The 15,198-nt window shown below is 41.1% G+C and overlaps 1 long non-coding RNA gene across 1 annotated transcript in view; it reads left to right on the top strand.

Annotated features, from left to right (window-relative positions):
* The first annotated feature begins 361 nt into the window (after positions 1 to 361).
* LOC138297299 (uncharacterized) overlaps positions 362 to 15,198 on the top strand; it is a 72,650-nt gene continuing 57,813 nt past the window's right edge. The window contains exons 1-2 of the long non-coding RNA XR_011204003.1: positions 362 to 463; positions 7,174 to 7,253. This is a non-coding gene — a long non-coding RNA (uncharacterized lncRNA). The remainder of the gene's footprint in view (positions 464 to 7,173; positions 7,254 to 15,198) is intronic.

Here is a 15,198-nt window from a genome sequence, read left to right as displayed (position 1 = left end):
TTCATTTTTGGTCGTGCCGCGCGGAAAAAAACATGTTCTGTGGTTTCAAAGCGAGGTATTTGGTAAGGTGACTTAAGTCGTGAAGAAACTTAAAACTCCATAGTGCACACCAGATTTGAGAATGTTCTTTACGCCATAGTTTATTAATCATGGTGACCTTAAATGTGCGTCATATGTTTTGCTGAGTGGGACTGCAAGACAAAAGGTACGATTCCCACCTTCAAAATGTGGCGAGGACCGCATGAGATTTATGAAAGCCTTCTACTGTGTGGGTGCTGCTAAAGGGGTGCGGCCGACATCCACACAGTGTGTCAGTGCCTCCTCCCGAACCTAGCTGCCTGATTGGACTAGAAGTTGAGTCTCAGTCTCGACGAGGCATCAGGCGGGAATGGTTCACTCACTGCTTCTCACTACTCAAACTGGTCTCTCCTGTTAGGCAGAGTGTCTTCTTTCCTGTTGTGAGGTAAGGAAAAGAGGTAAGGACACACCTCAAGGTGCTGTTATGTAATTGTGTCGGCGGGGTGGCATGCACTGCTTCTGCAGACAGTAGAAGCTGCAAACACACCCTCTTTGGAGAATGTCAGCCATTGCCAGCTTCAGTAATTTGATCGTCAGCATGGCTCATCTCTGTCATCAGAAGGAAAAGTACATATAGGCCTTACCCTGCTTAGGTCAGATGTTTCATACCTCATCCATGGGTGGGAGGAGTTTGTTTTCTCTGCTTTTTCTATGCTATCTTACTCCTCTTACTGACAGAGGCCTCAGGGAACTTTGCAAGTCAACGCAGTCTCTGGTCTGTGTGCTTATTTACGTAACCGCATGCTCTGATGTGATGTTAGTGAACTTTGCCATGACACCTCACTCTACTGTGGCTGCTGCCATGAGTCCCTTTCTGTTACATTATGAGAAAAAGTACAACACCTATAGTATTTGTTAAAATGTTTTTACGTCAGGCCAGGAGGCACGAGGCAAATTTTATTAATCCTTGATGACATCACAGTGACATATGAGGCAGAACAAACTCATGGACAGCTGAACGCCAAATAGTCTAGCCACACACCCTTTGAAGAAGATATAATTAATCTATTACTGTGCCCTCTGCTATGCGGTGGAGAATGTGGTAGGTTACCAAAAGGATAGAACCTTCAAATGTTAGAGATGGAAGAGGTTAGCAGCCAAAAGTCTTCAAATGAACCTGCCTAAAATCTCAAAAGTCAATATTAGGATGCTCTACAGTTGTCCTCACTAATCAATGGTAGAGTACCCTCTATTTGCTGTCTCTTTGACCTCCTGTTCAATGAAGCACACGCACAGCTGTAGTGGCAGTTGTGGGTAGATACATGGAGTTGTTGACTTTGCACATTCTGGACTTTTTTTCTACAAAGGACAGTGCACCAGGTGTATAAGGGTTCTTGTGTTTGACTCCAGTCGCTGCAGTCCTCCAAATTCCATTTGCTGAGCAATTAGAAATATTTATCACTGCATATCATGAACCAAGCCAGTTATCATGCCATATCAATTCTGTTCAACTCAACCCAGCCAAAGTTCACCTTCCTAATTTTAGTACCAAGACTCCCATCCAACTCCTAGCCAGCCCCCTTTCCTCCTCGCTGAAAATCTTCGAACATCTTCCCCACCACTGACACGCTCTGCCCACTTAATCTAGGAGTGTGTGTGGAATTTGATGTTTTTGTGAAATTTTCCAAAGTTTCATGAACGTTTCATCACATTATGCTTTAACACAAAATGTGGTTTGCTGGTATCTTGTGTGACCTATTTCACGTAAAGGCATACTTTGCATGAAAAAGTCACACGCAATATCAGCAGAATACTGATTAGAGGACATGTCTCTCAGCGAGCCATTTTCTGTGCAAACCAGTGTCATGTGAAAATTATGCATAATTGAAAATTGTCTGTGAATTTCACGCAATGCAAAATTCAAGAGGTTTGCAATTTTTGCTGAAATTACTTACATTTCAACCAGGCCTAACTTAAACCCAGACTCACTCTCTTCCACTAATCCCTGTCCAGGTAAATTAAACATCTAACACCAGCCAGACAGCATCTAACAATATCTCCATCCCAAGACCAATATCCTCAGTCACCTAGGAAGCACCTCCCACCACTTCCCTGCCCGATCCCTTTACTTCCCCCACACATCCACCCATACCAGCCCTCTTCATAACCAGCACCCAAGGCCTCACAACCCATTTGGCTGGTCAGTTACCTAAAACCAGCTAATAAGTATCTAAGGCCCATATTTATACTTTTTTTAGCGCTGCATTTGTGTTATTTTTTATGCAAAAGCGGCGCAAACGTACAAAATACAATTGTGTTTTGTAAATTTGCGCTGCTTTTGTGCCAAAAAGTGACGCAAATGCGGCGCATAAAAAAGTATAAATATGGGCCTAAGTCTTCTCTTACTCATCTTAAATCTAGAGAATGCAATCTGTTCCTCCCCACAGATTTCACATCACCTCGACCACCTTGGACTGTACACATCCACCATCCTTGAGGTGCCGTCTCCTCCTTTGCTGTATGATCTGAAGTGGCCTCCAGGGTTGTGCAGAAAACTATTTAAAAAAAGTAATATTACTAATAATAATGATCATCATCATCTTCTTTAATGGTAACAACAATAGTAACAAAAACAATAACACTGTATCTAATAATAATGATAATAAGACTAAGGTTAAGAATAACGATAATAATAAGTATATTAATATTATTATCAGCATTAAACATTACCATTTTTCTTATTCATATTTTTGTTATTATTATTATTAATATTATTGCATAATAAATGTAAATTGGAGTATTCAGTAACTTCTGTAGCACATAACTGATATATAGTTAGCATGTTACCCACGTTTTTTTCTAAATATTTTTCGTAGATATTCCTTGTCTGTGTTTGCAAAGCAGTTCTGTTTCAAATTCAAAATACAACTTAAATTCTCAACACACTGAGCTACATAAATACGTGAAACCTAGATATCGGGCACCATATCTTGCTTGACTGTGTTATTTTGTGCATATGAACAACACTTAGGCCCATATTTATACTTTTTTAGCGCCGCATTTGCGCAGCTTTTAGACGCAAAAAGCGGCGCAAACTTGCAAAATACAATTGTATTTTGTAAATTTGCGCCGCTTTTGCTTCAAATAATGACGCAAATGCGGCGCTAAAAAGTATAAATATGGGCCTTAGTGTATCGGTGCTGTCATCTTACTGTCCTTCCTGTGTCCTCACTGTGACCTCGAAGGATTCCCCACCAAGAATGCTTGTTTCTTCCCATTAGCTCGAGATGCGGGCTCCTTGCGGACCTGTTTATCTATAGGCCGAGCTGTTCACAAATGCCAGGCCTGTGAACACGGCTGAAGTACAGTTCCTTGTTCCCGCGGTTTGTGAGCAGCAATTCAGCTCAGTGATTGATACAGACTAATGATAATTGACTGAAATCATTCTATGTCTATAAGCACAATGACTGTATTTGGACACGTGGTGAAAGAATAAAATTAGCATAAGCCTATAAACACAGTGGCTATTTTGACACGTGATAAATGAAAAAACCTATCATATGCCTATATACACAATATCTATTTTTGGACATGTGATAAATTAATAAACTTATCATATGTCTACATACACAATGGCGGTTTTTTGGACATGTGATGAATGAATTAAATTATCATATGCCTCTAGTCACACTAGTAAAAAGAGGCAAACTATGCGTTTAAACCTGGAACTAGTATTTGTTCCTTAAATTATGGCCTTGTTAAAAAGAACTAAATTGAACTTGTTATTGTACCACTATGTTTTACCGCTCCAAGCTGCACACAGGGCTCCCAGGAGCCCATTAACAGAAAGCAATGGATGGAGATCCACGCAGCAAGAAGGCATTGGCTGGAAGCAGCCAGTTATATAAAACGGGCTCCTGGTGGAAGCCGTGATAACATTCAACGTCTTATGTATTTTGCATAAAACACTGAAACAAGGAACACGAATAGATGAGAAAACTGGCAAAGCAGCATAGGTGGAACAGGGCGTAGTCACAAAGGGAACAGGCAGGCATAGCCCACCCATTTTATAAAGTGCTATGTCTCCAGAAAGATTCTACTAATGGTACAGAGGTGCCATATGTGCACTGCAAAAATTAGTAAATCCAGGTTCTTTTATGAATTATGAACTATAAATCTTCACTCATTTTTTTCATTGTACAAGTGACCGAGTCTGGTCACTCAATAGACTAATCCACTACAAGAAACTAGGCAATATTTACAAGGCCCTAGCACCTTAGCACCACACTAGTGTAATATTTCAACGCTAATTTGGCGCTAAGGAGACAATTCTCCTTCGTCATATTTACAAAGTGGCGCAATGCTAGCATTGCACCACTTTGTAACACATTGCGTCACATTATAGCTGCAGCAGGCGTAATGTATGCAAGGGGGCATTCCCCTGCAGGGAGGCCGCAAAAAATGGCGCAGTAAAATCTACACGATTTCACCTCAACATTTTTTCCATCATTTTTTCCATCTGCTCGGGGCATGCGTTAAAGTGACAGGCCCATAGGAGCCTATGGGCCTCCCTAGTGCTTTGCTGCACTAGGGCCATAATTTATGATGCCAATCCAGCAAAGTGCCACAATTGCTTCATAAAGTATGACGCTATTGTGGCACTTTGCTGGATTATGGCCATAAATTATCACGCTCTTGTGGAAACAAGCGCCATGGTGCGCCGTATTGTAAATATGGTACACACATGGTGTCATTGGGGGCGTAGGAAAAGTGGTGTCTCAAAGCTGATGCGCCACTTTCTTGTAAATCTGGCACTCTTTATTTGACGGTCACTGTTTGAAATTGCAACCGGTCAACTCAGCCTTTCATCTTTTCATAGTTGATAAAATGAGTACCATTGAATTGGCAGAAATAAATATATTTTATTCAGCGCCAAGATGCCCCATGAGGTCAGCCGGCTCTTTACAAATACATAAGATGCTAAGCTATAGTTTCATATTTAAACGACACACACCTGTTAGACATAACCATACAAATGCAAATTATCTGCAGTCACAGTGCCACCATCAATTTGCAATTGGACTTTTCATTTCTTTCTTCATATGAACAGAATTTTTACACATGAAGAAATCTCCCTCCTAATACCGCAAGTGAAGTAGGAAGGTGAGTGCACTTTCCATTCCTTATTACATCGATAACGGTTGAAGGAGACGAAGTGGAAGGACCTTTGGAAAGTCAATGTCATTGTTTATTAAAACATACAAACTGGATGTTCAGGACACTGGCAATGTCACTTTCCATGACATTCCCACAGAGACATTATTTTTCCCTTCCGTGTGCAGTGCCTATCAGTGTGGAAATCCAAACATTTGGGGATTTCTGCATTAGTTACAGCTATCTGCACCAGCAAACTTCTGCACACCTTTATTCTGTGAATTTAGATCTGTCATTCGTGGCCCTGGTGAAACTTTTGGCGCTTCTAAGAATGACTTAGGTGCATAGAACTTTTCAATATTCAGTCCTGTTTTCACTTTTTGGGAATGAAGACCAAAGTTGCTTTGTGAAACTTTTAGGTTACGTAAATGTCTTATTCTTTAATTGTGTGTAATCTCTCTTCTTTCTTTCGAATGGGTCTACCTTTCATCTCTCACTAACTTCACAGACAAGGGTCAGAATATTGACTTTTAGCCCCCGAGAACCCAGAAAAAGTTAACTTGCACTATGTGCGTGACCAGTACATCTAGCTAAAATTAGGTGTACAAGCAATTTGTATGGGATGTAACTTTACAGGATAAGGTCCACAGAGAATTTTAATCTGCTGGTGGATCTTTTAGAGAAATTCCATTACTAAAGTGGTGGAATATTCACAGTCAGGACGTCAGCATTAAGGACCAGTCAAAGCAGATTGTTTGGTGGAACATGGTTGTATTCACAAACATTTGCTTGGTCATTCCCACCCTAAAGTCACAGAACTTAAAATTATATGTGTGAATCAGCTAATTAGTCACAAAGGCCCAAATATAAGAAAATTGGTGCTGCATTCAATGAGGCGCCACTTGTTTTGCGCCCCTTAGCGTATTTAATATACGACGCACCATGGCGCAGGGTAGGGGCAATAGGGTCAACATTTTTTACGCTATTGTGGTACTGTGCAGGATTAGCGGCAACATTTTGGTGCTAATTCTGCAGAGTACATAGGGCCCCATTGAAAACAATGGGATGCCCCCTTTGAACACCTGCTCTGTGCAGGTGTTAAAAATAGCACTAAAACTGGTGCAGTGGAATCTGTTAGATTCCAGTGCACCATTTTTGTGGTCCCCCTAACGGGTGATGCCCCTCCTTTAATACATTATACCTGGGGCAGGCATAATGTGGCGCAAGGGGTTGCAAAGTAACACAATGCATGCATTGTACCACTTTATAAATATGGCATGGCAAATTTGGCCTCATTGGGCCACATTAGAGTTGTAAAAAATGACGCAAATGTGGCTCAAGGAGACACTAGGCCCTCTTAAATCTGGGCCAAAGGTATGTGCTCCTTCCAATTTAAAGGACTCCTTCCAAGGCTGTCCAAGGTTGTCAATACGTTTCGGCCTGTGCTACTTCAGGCCTCATCAGAGAGGAAGAAAACAAGGATTGCCCCTGTGAGTGATAGGGTTCTTCTCACATTCTGCGGTCCTCGCCATGCACAGCTAATTACCCCACATATTACATAATTGATGACATCTTCTATGGCATCATTGATATTATCACTTTTTTATTTGTAATAAAAATATAGATGAAAAAAGTATGCCTGGCAGGGGCACGAGTTATAGCTGCCTTTGGGCAACATCCCTCTAACCTTTGTTTTTATCAGTGAATATATATATGTATATGGGTAAGTGTGTGTTTAGAGTTTCTGGTGGGTAAGAGTATTTGGGTAGCAAAGGTATTTTTAGGGTTTTGGGTGGTGTGATGGGGGAGTATGTACTCAGGGAGGTCTTTAATGCTTCTATTCCATCTACAAAGTGTTCGACACTATGAAATGTTTGAACAGACTGCCTTTATTTGTACCCAATACAGAGTTCTAGTACTTCCTTAGAGTATGCTATGATGGTATATTAGTATTATGTCTCTCGTTTCCTTCCCCAGGTGACGGTTTCTTTGTTTCCATAGGGTATCAGGAATTAACATGCGTTCCACTCCCACGTAGGCAGCGAGAGAAGGGGAGAAAACAAAGAAGAAGCCTCTAACAGGTAAGTCTTTCTCTCCTTTTTATCATTTTCTTTTCTAGTTTTATTATTCCTTATCATGCATACAGGCCGGGATGTGATTAGAGAGGGTGGGAGAGAAGGTAAAACAAAAAAGCAACCCTTTGTTTGTGAACACACGCAGATTTTAATTTGTGCTGCCCAAGTGGCTGTTGTTAGGTTCCATAGGTTTAGGATTTCTTTTTCTTTTTGTTATGGGGATTGAATTGAGGAAAGAAAGCAAACAAAATAGACCTAACTACAGTGCTCACAAAGGTGCTCTGTCCTCTTAGGTAGTGGGGCACAAGGTCTTTGCCCTTTAAACCTTCGAGTGCCGTGCTTCCCAGTGGCCTAGGCCTCCTCCCCGATCCCTCCTGACCTTCCCCACCAGTTCTCAGAGCTGACCTCATAAGCGGTCACGTACCTGAAAGAGCCAAGCCCTCCAGAGACGTGCATGGCTGGCTTTTTCACTCTCCCCGTTCCCTGCGGCTGCTTCCCGGCTCTCCTGTTGTGCTCCCGGGTCTCCGCTCGCTGTCTTCTCTCGTTTCTCCTCCTCCTCCGGTTGTTCTGCTACCTCTCCTCGTCCATCTTCCTGCTTGAGCTTCTTTCTCTGCGTTCCCGCGACGCCGTCCCTGTTCCTCCTTCCGGCCTTCTTTTTCTTGAGGGAATCCCTCATGAGGTAAGCATGCTCCGTTGTGTTTACATCCAACAAGTCCTCGGCAGTCCCCAGGGGGGGACTCCTACATTAGCCCGATAGTCGTTGTTTCCTGGGCCCCATCACAAGTGGGTAAAGGTATTTGAGTGGTATGAGTATTTTTAGGGATTAGGGTGGGTAAGGGCATTCAGGTGGTAAGGGTATTTTTAAGGTTTAAGTGGGTTAGGGCATTTTTTGGTAGTAAGTTTGTTTTTAGGGTTTAGGGTGGGTAAAGGTGTTTTGGTGGGAAGGGTATTTTAAGTGTTTAGGGTGAATAATGGGATTTGGGTGGTAAGGGTATTATTAGGGTGGCTCTGGGCATCTTGGTAGTAAGGGTATTTTTAGAGATTTGGGTGGGTAAGGGTATTTAAGTGGTAAGGGTGTATTGGTGTTTAGGGTGGGTAAGGGTATTTGGGCAGTAAAGGCATGTTTAGGGTGGGTAAGGTTTGTTGGGTGGTAAGGATATTTTTAGTGTTTAGGGTGGGTAAGGGTATTTGGGTGATAAAGGTGTATTAGGGTTTAGGGTGGGTTGGGTATTTGGGTGGTAAGGGTGTTTTAGGGTTTAGGGTGGGGAAGGGTATTTGGCTGGTAAGATTGTATTTAGGGTTTAGGGTGGTAAAGGGTATTTGGCTGGTAAGATTGTTTTTAGGGTTTGGGGTGGGTAAGTTTAGGGTTTAGAGGTCAATAAGTGAGATATATGTATGTGTGTGTGTACACACACACACACACATATTAAAAAATTAGAGGTTTTAATTACCTAATATATTCTTACAATCTTGGTGTAAAGGCATGCGTAGTAAAGGCATATGCAGAGTGAAGTCTTGCGTGGTAAAGGCAATACGTAGTAATGGCACTGCGTGGTAATGGACGTGTGGTAAAGGCATGAGTTGCAGTGGCATGCGTGGTTCCATCATACATCCTCCAGTACTCACCAGTATGATTAAAATGCATGAGTTGGCAATTATTTTACCAAATTCCCTTAGAGAAAGCCCTCAAACAATTGTAGAAAAGTATTTACATCCTTATATCAATGTCAGAAGTTTTATTTTAAAATTCAACATTTAACATTCATGTTCACAAGAATAAAAAAAAAAAAAAAAGAACTATCAAGAAATTCCCAAAACTTCTTGTGATGATAAATCAAAAATGTGCTTCTTAGTTTGAAATCTCAACATATTGTACATTTTAGATTCAAAAGAGCATAGATGAATTCCCTCTCTAGGTGCTCACCATACCCCACTAAAAGATATGCTCTTAGCTACGGGTCTGCTACCGGTCAGGTAAGGCGAAAGGCTACAACACAGGAGGAGAAGCAGTAGCTTCGAAGTACTGGGTCCAAAACTATAGAAACTCCATAACACTGCGAATGCAAGCAAGGTAACTACTCTTAAGAAAATAGTTTACAGCTTAATGGTCCAAACAAGCTTGTGACTGAAATCCAAAGACAATTGCAATTAATGTTGGAAGGCAGGAGTCAAGCCGTGGATGTTTTAGATGAACTATACCTTCCCATGATCTTAAACTTCACCCTCCAATCCCAACTAACTCTGTGCTTACCCATCAAATACAGGTTAATTCATGGTTTTTGTGGGCAACCAAACTCTAATAAATACTTTATACTTACCAATCCCCACCAACCATAAGCATAGTGAAATGCATTGCATTGCACTCTGAAGTGGCTATGAGGCATCATGTTTGCATAATATTAAACACACAAAATAGACAAGTAAAGGTGAACTTGTATTCCTTTTAAGTAATCAAAATAAAATAAGTAACTGTATGGAAAATAATTCTGACAATTTTGCTGTTTGATCACATACACTTCATTTATGTGTCTATAACTTGGCATCTGGAAGCAACAGAGTGAAATACCCAACTCTCCTTGGCAGGGTCCACTGCCTCAGCCTGGAACTCTTTTCCGCTAAGCATCCAAGTCCAACGCTATACCTTTACTGTAAGGAACCAATTTAGGATACACTTCTTCCATCTGTTCTTAAGAGACCTGTTTCGTAGGATAACTCTTTTTTTTCCGGCCGCATCCTAACTCTGCTGTTCCTCTTCTAATGTGCTCCTGAACTTTATAATCCTGCGTAATGGTAGCCTGATACCCACCTCTTTCACTGTTAATTCCTAGTAGTATCTTGGATGGAGCTCTGGTCAATGCCCAGCCAATCAGAATTCTACCTTCTTGGCTATAGCTTTTGCGACTGTGCTGTGAAGAGAGTATTCTGCCAGTTCCTGCAAATGGAGTATTCTGGGAGCTCCCAATGTTGCTTCTGTGGTCTATGGTCCCTGGGAGCACTGCAAAAGCAGGGATAGAAAAAAGCAGCCCCATTCTCCTATGGCACTCCCTCAGCCTCTATATAAGCAGCCTGTTTACTCATGGTTACCTGGGTTCCTCCAACTGATTTTGGTGAGAGGGAAGCCCAATCATCCACAAAAGATGAAAAATTTAAACAAATGTTTTTTCCTATTTTTTGGGCTGTTTGGGTTTCTCTCTCAGCAAAATCAAAGAGAAAAGCCCAGACAGATGTGTGTGTGAACAGGCTGCTACTAAAAAACATGAGAGACCGCTGTGTAAAAATTGTGTTGTTTTTTTCCAGTCTTTTCAGGTAAGAGACATCTCACCCCTACAGTGCTTCCAATTTTTAGGTGTCGCCTGTGAGAGTGCATGCGATCTTGCTTCCAAAAAATATTGGGCCTCATTTACAAGGTCTGTGCCTTGCTGTGCCGCCCTGCACCAGCAGGAAAGAGCAGAAATGTGCTGTACATACAAGATACAGCGCATTTCTGTCCTCTCCCCCTGTGCTGGCACACAAATTGCTGCCATGCACCAACGCGGACACTCTTGCACCATGGTGCAAGGGTGCCTGCATTGTGGGGATGATTGTTTTTGTGCCAGAAGGAACACCTTCCTGCACAAAACCAATAACAAGGGGTGTTTTCCTCTTTCTATATGTACTGCAAAATGCAGCACACATAGAAAGAGGAAAAACAGGGAGAAATAAAGATATTTCTCCCTGTTGCATCACTCTTACACCACCCCTGAGGTGATATAGGAATCTGGTGCATTCCCAGACTTGTAAATTGGGAATGCGTCAGATTCCTTTGGGTTCCATGGTTGTTGTGTGGGAATACCCCAAGCAACACCCATGGAATGCCCCTTTAACAGACTGCTATGCATATAAGGGGTCCATATTTACAAGACCATAAAAAGCCACGCAAGGTGGCGCAGTGTGATGCTAGGGCCTTGTAAATGAGGCCATTGATTTTTGCAATGAGCTTGAAACCAGCCCACCGCTTACCATTCATTGAGTTCACTCTTATTTGCTGCCTTCCAATTGACCAGCACGTTTCTTCACTTCCTCTTCTTTTGCGTGGAGCATGAATTAAGCCCTGATTACTCTGTCTTGAGCATGGCTCTTCCAGTGCTGCAGCTGTAATTGAGAAGTTCCTGATTACAGCCATCATGTGTCAAGGCATAAGAGTGTATGTATCAAATTAGACCTTCCCTACTTAATCCCCAATTTCCACAGCGGGTATCAGTCACCTGGTTTCTTTGTGTAACAGTTGCTTTGCAAGTGAGGTAATGATGGCAGTGAATGGCGCTTACAGCCAATAAAATGAGTGCCATTCCAAAAGATAGTTATGAACATATTAAAATTAATTCATCAATAGTAAACCAACCAGGTACATAAACGCAATTCATGGTAAATGTCATGTGAGAATACATCTAGGAGATGCAATTTTGCTCCACAATGATTTCCAAATGGATAACACCTTGAGAAGGTGATCTTTGCACAATCATTTGAGATGACTATGCCTGCATTGTCCTTCGATATTATAGCATCAACATCACAAGTTCACAGTAGCCTTGCTGATATCACAGCATATCACACAAACTCTGTAAATTGACTCCGTCTGGCTAGGCATTGTTAGACTTTCATGCAAACTTTAATAAACATTAGAAAGGAAATGCACGTATTAATGATAACATGAAAAACAATGAAATTAGCCACCTCAGTAGTAGCCGGAAACCCCACTGTGGTCCTCAACTGTGCTCTGTTTGTGTAGATGGTTGCAGATAGTGGAGATTGACACTCATTTCTGGGACTGGAAAATATTTTACATCCTCAGACTTTGGCCCAGAGCAAGAAAGGGGAAGACGTACATTGTGAAAAAGAAAGGATGAAAGAGCACCTGCAAGAGTGAGGTGAATATATACGGAACCGTTGAGTGTTGGAAGAAAGAGGCAAGAGGTGGAATCAAACCAGGCAGGCTTGTTAGTAACCAGCCCTGGCATTTGGCAGGGACAGACTCTTCAGAAAATCTTTGGGCCCCATGCACTTTTGCTTTTCACAAATATCGCACTGGCCCTACGTGGAAGAATTAGTGCTCTTTTACCAATCCATGGACAAAATAAAAAATAAAATTGTACTGGAATTACCCGCATTTCTGTGTTCCGTGAGCGATGGTTCCTGCCAAAAATTTGCCTCCCAACCAGACAGACATTACACTTGTGTGAAATCTTTCCTCGGTTCTGCAAGTCAGGCTGCCCCTGTTTGAGACCAACCTCATAATTCAGCAATGACTGCACTCTGGCTTAGTCTGTGTGTTATGTTTATTAAATATGTTGTATAACCATATCTAGTTGCACAGAGGTGAAGAAACGTGGAACTTTTATAAATCCAGAAAACAATTTTAAAAACTGTTAAGTTGATAACTATGTTCAATGTTGTAGAATTATACAAAATCTATAATACCTTGTTTTCAGTGTATATGTTTTTGTTTAGAAACATTAGTGGAATACATTTTTATGGGAATTTAAGACTGGATAGACAAATACTTTATGGTAAATGTCTCATATTGCTTTCTTGCAAAAAGGACAAGTCTGGCCAATTTCAGAGGGCCTTAATATTGCAGCTCAACTATAGTACACTGATGGCTTCCTCAAGTGATAAGGATCAAGTTAGAAGCACCTAAAAACAATTTATTTGTGGTCTGACATGGGTTGAATAAAGGAGTAGTATATTGTCTGGGTAAACGAGTAAAGAAAAGCTTTTCCCATCCAATGATGACAGAGAGATTGGACTTGTAAGTTCTGTACTCCTGAAGGTCAGCACAGCACAGAGAAAGGACACATCTTTGCATGAACCAGTTTTAACCTCTGTTCTGTAGGATAATTTTCATTACTCTTGAATAAGGACTCAGGTGTTTCGACTTAAATCTATTATAGGCCACAATATTGGTCTGAATAGCCATCCTTTTACATTTCTTGACTTTGTCAAATGCATTAGAGGGATAAAGGAAACAAAGATAATTTGTCACTGGTAAGACCAAACGCTGCTGCGCTCATCCTATCAGCGTTCTTCCCCCTAGTTGCAGGCAGATGTAGACCATTCATAAAGGTAGATGTGGCGTAAGGAGCCTGCAAAGAAGAGCATAATGGAGTTTGTGGTAATTGTAGCTGGGGGTGGTGGTCCATACGACAAGCGCGTCCCGGATCCACCAACATCTTGCAGGAAGCAGGAAGCCACTGCTAAGCAATCTCTGCTTTTATGGTGCAGATCACTCTGGTGGGGCCCCGTCCCTTTTCACAGACACCCAGCAGTGAAACTGTAGCTAAGTAGCAATCAGGGGAAAGGCATATTAAAAACGGTGACCATAAAAGGTTAGTGTCTCTGCAACTTCCTTGGTACGAAATACAACCTGTTAAACTAGCAGTTCTTAATCTTTTGACATCCAAGGTCCCGCAGCAAATCATTTTTGAAAGTCGTGGATCCTCACCTAAACAATTTTAAGGACGTGAAGCTAAAAAATACTCAAAGCTACAGAAATATCAAATATATCAAACAAACACACACATTCTGAAATAATTTCTTTAATCCACAAACAAAAATCGAATATGTAATTTTACTGGAAAAGTTTGAGCTTTATAAAATGTGATTTTATTTTTAAAAGATGAAGTGATATACTAGGCTCTGATATACCACTCTCTTAAGTCTGACATTAGTTAATACCTTTTGATTTTATTTAAATATGTTTAATGTACTTACAGAAGTTTCCAGCCACCTCTCTTCATCCAATGGTCCATTGTTGTGTGATTCACATGCTGCTTCCATCCACTACACCATATAAAATGGCGCAGGTGGTCAACCTACTTAATCCACTGGTTAACTTCACTTTGAGTGACTGCAATTTGCTCTCTCACAAGGAGCACATCCACACACAATGTAGTACCCTTCAGTGTCAGTGTTTTTATGTTTACTTTAAAGTTACTTTAGTGTTGCCTTTGTAGTTAGAGCCTGATGTGTTAGCAGGACGCTTCTAATGCACATTCCATCTTTATCAGATCCCGTCTCCTGCCAATGCTGTTGTAATTTCATTATAAAGTGTTTTCCTTTTCCAACTGCTGCTATTTCACGGCATGCCAAATTGTGTCCCTTTAAAACGTTCTGTACTGTTATTTTCTTTCTTTCTCTCTTTACTTTATTTGTTTGTTTCTTTCTTTCTTTCTGTCTTCCTTTCCTTCCTTTTTCTCCTTCCTCTTTCTTTCTTTCTCTCTTTCTTTCCCTGTTTGTCTCTTTTTCTTTTCTCTCTTTCTATTTATCATTTTCTTTCCTTTGTTCTTTCTTTTTCTTTCCTTCTTTCCTTCTTTTCACATTCAAAGGCTAGAGACTTTCAGCCAAGGTCAGATTGAGTGACTTTTGTAGGTCTGTGTTTGCCAAGACTGTTTGATTTTCCTAAAATTATGTGAACAACATAGTTAATTATAGGGTTTTTTGATTCATACTTTATCCATTAGTCTGTGGGTGGTGTCATTCACATTTTTCTTCGACCCACTCCAACATACATTAAGGAGCAATGTATTAGCCTCCTTAAGCAATTGGCTGACTTCTCTACAAATTACGGTATGCTGCCCTTTGACAAGGAACGGGACCACACACAAAGTAGTTCCCTTCAGTGTTGGAAGTACTTGGTAATGTGTGTGATTTTTTTAGACCAAGAAAAGTTTTTGCCTTTAGCAAATGATCTTTTTTAATGATGAGGGCTGGTATATTGCCAAACAATTAAGTTTTGCAAAAGCCATGACAAAACAAAACAAGAGTTGCCAGAAGGCTGGTGGCCAACACCAGACCTCTTGGCTTTGCCAATGCTTGTACTTTATGCTCCTAATGAAGCCTCTCTTTTTGTTGTGCTGCTCCAATGTATCAAATTAAAGATGCCAACTTACTTTTTAGTCTCCAGTTTCAAATC

This window comes from Pleurodeles waltl, chromosome 5 (genome assembly GCF_031143425.1).
Source record: "Pleurodeles waltl isolate 20211129_DDA chromosome 5, aPleWal1.hap1.20221129, whole genome shotgun sequence".
Taxonomy (NCBI): Eukaryota; Metazoa; Chordata; class Amphibia; order Caudata; family Salamandridae; genus Pleurodeles; species Pleurodeles waltl.
The sequence above is the reverse complement of the archived record's forward strand: the minus strand, read 5'-3'. Positions and strand labels throughout refer to the sequence as shown.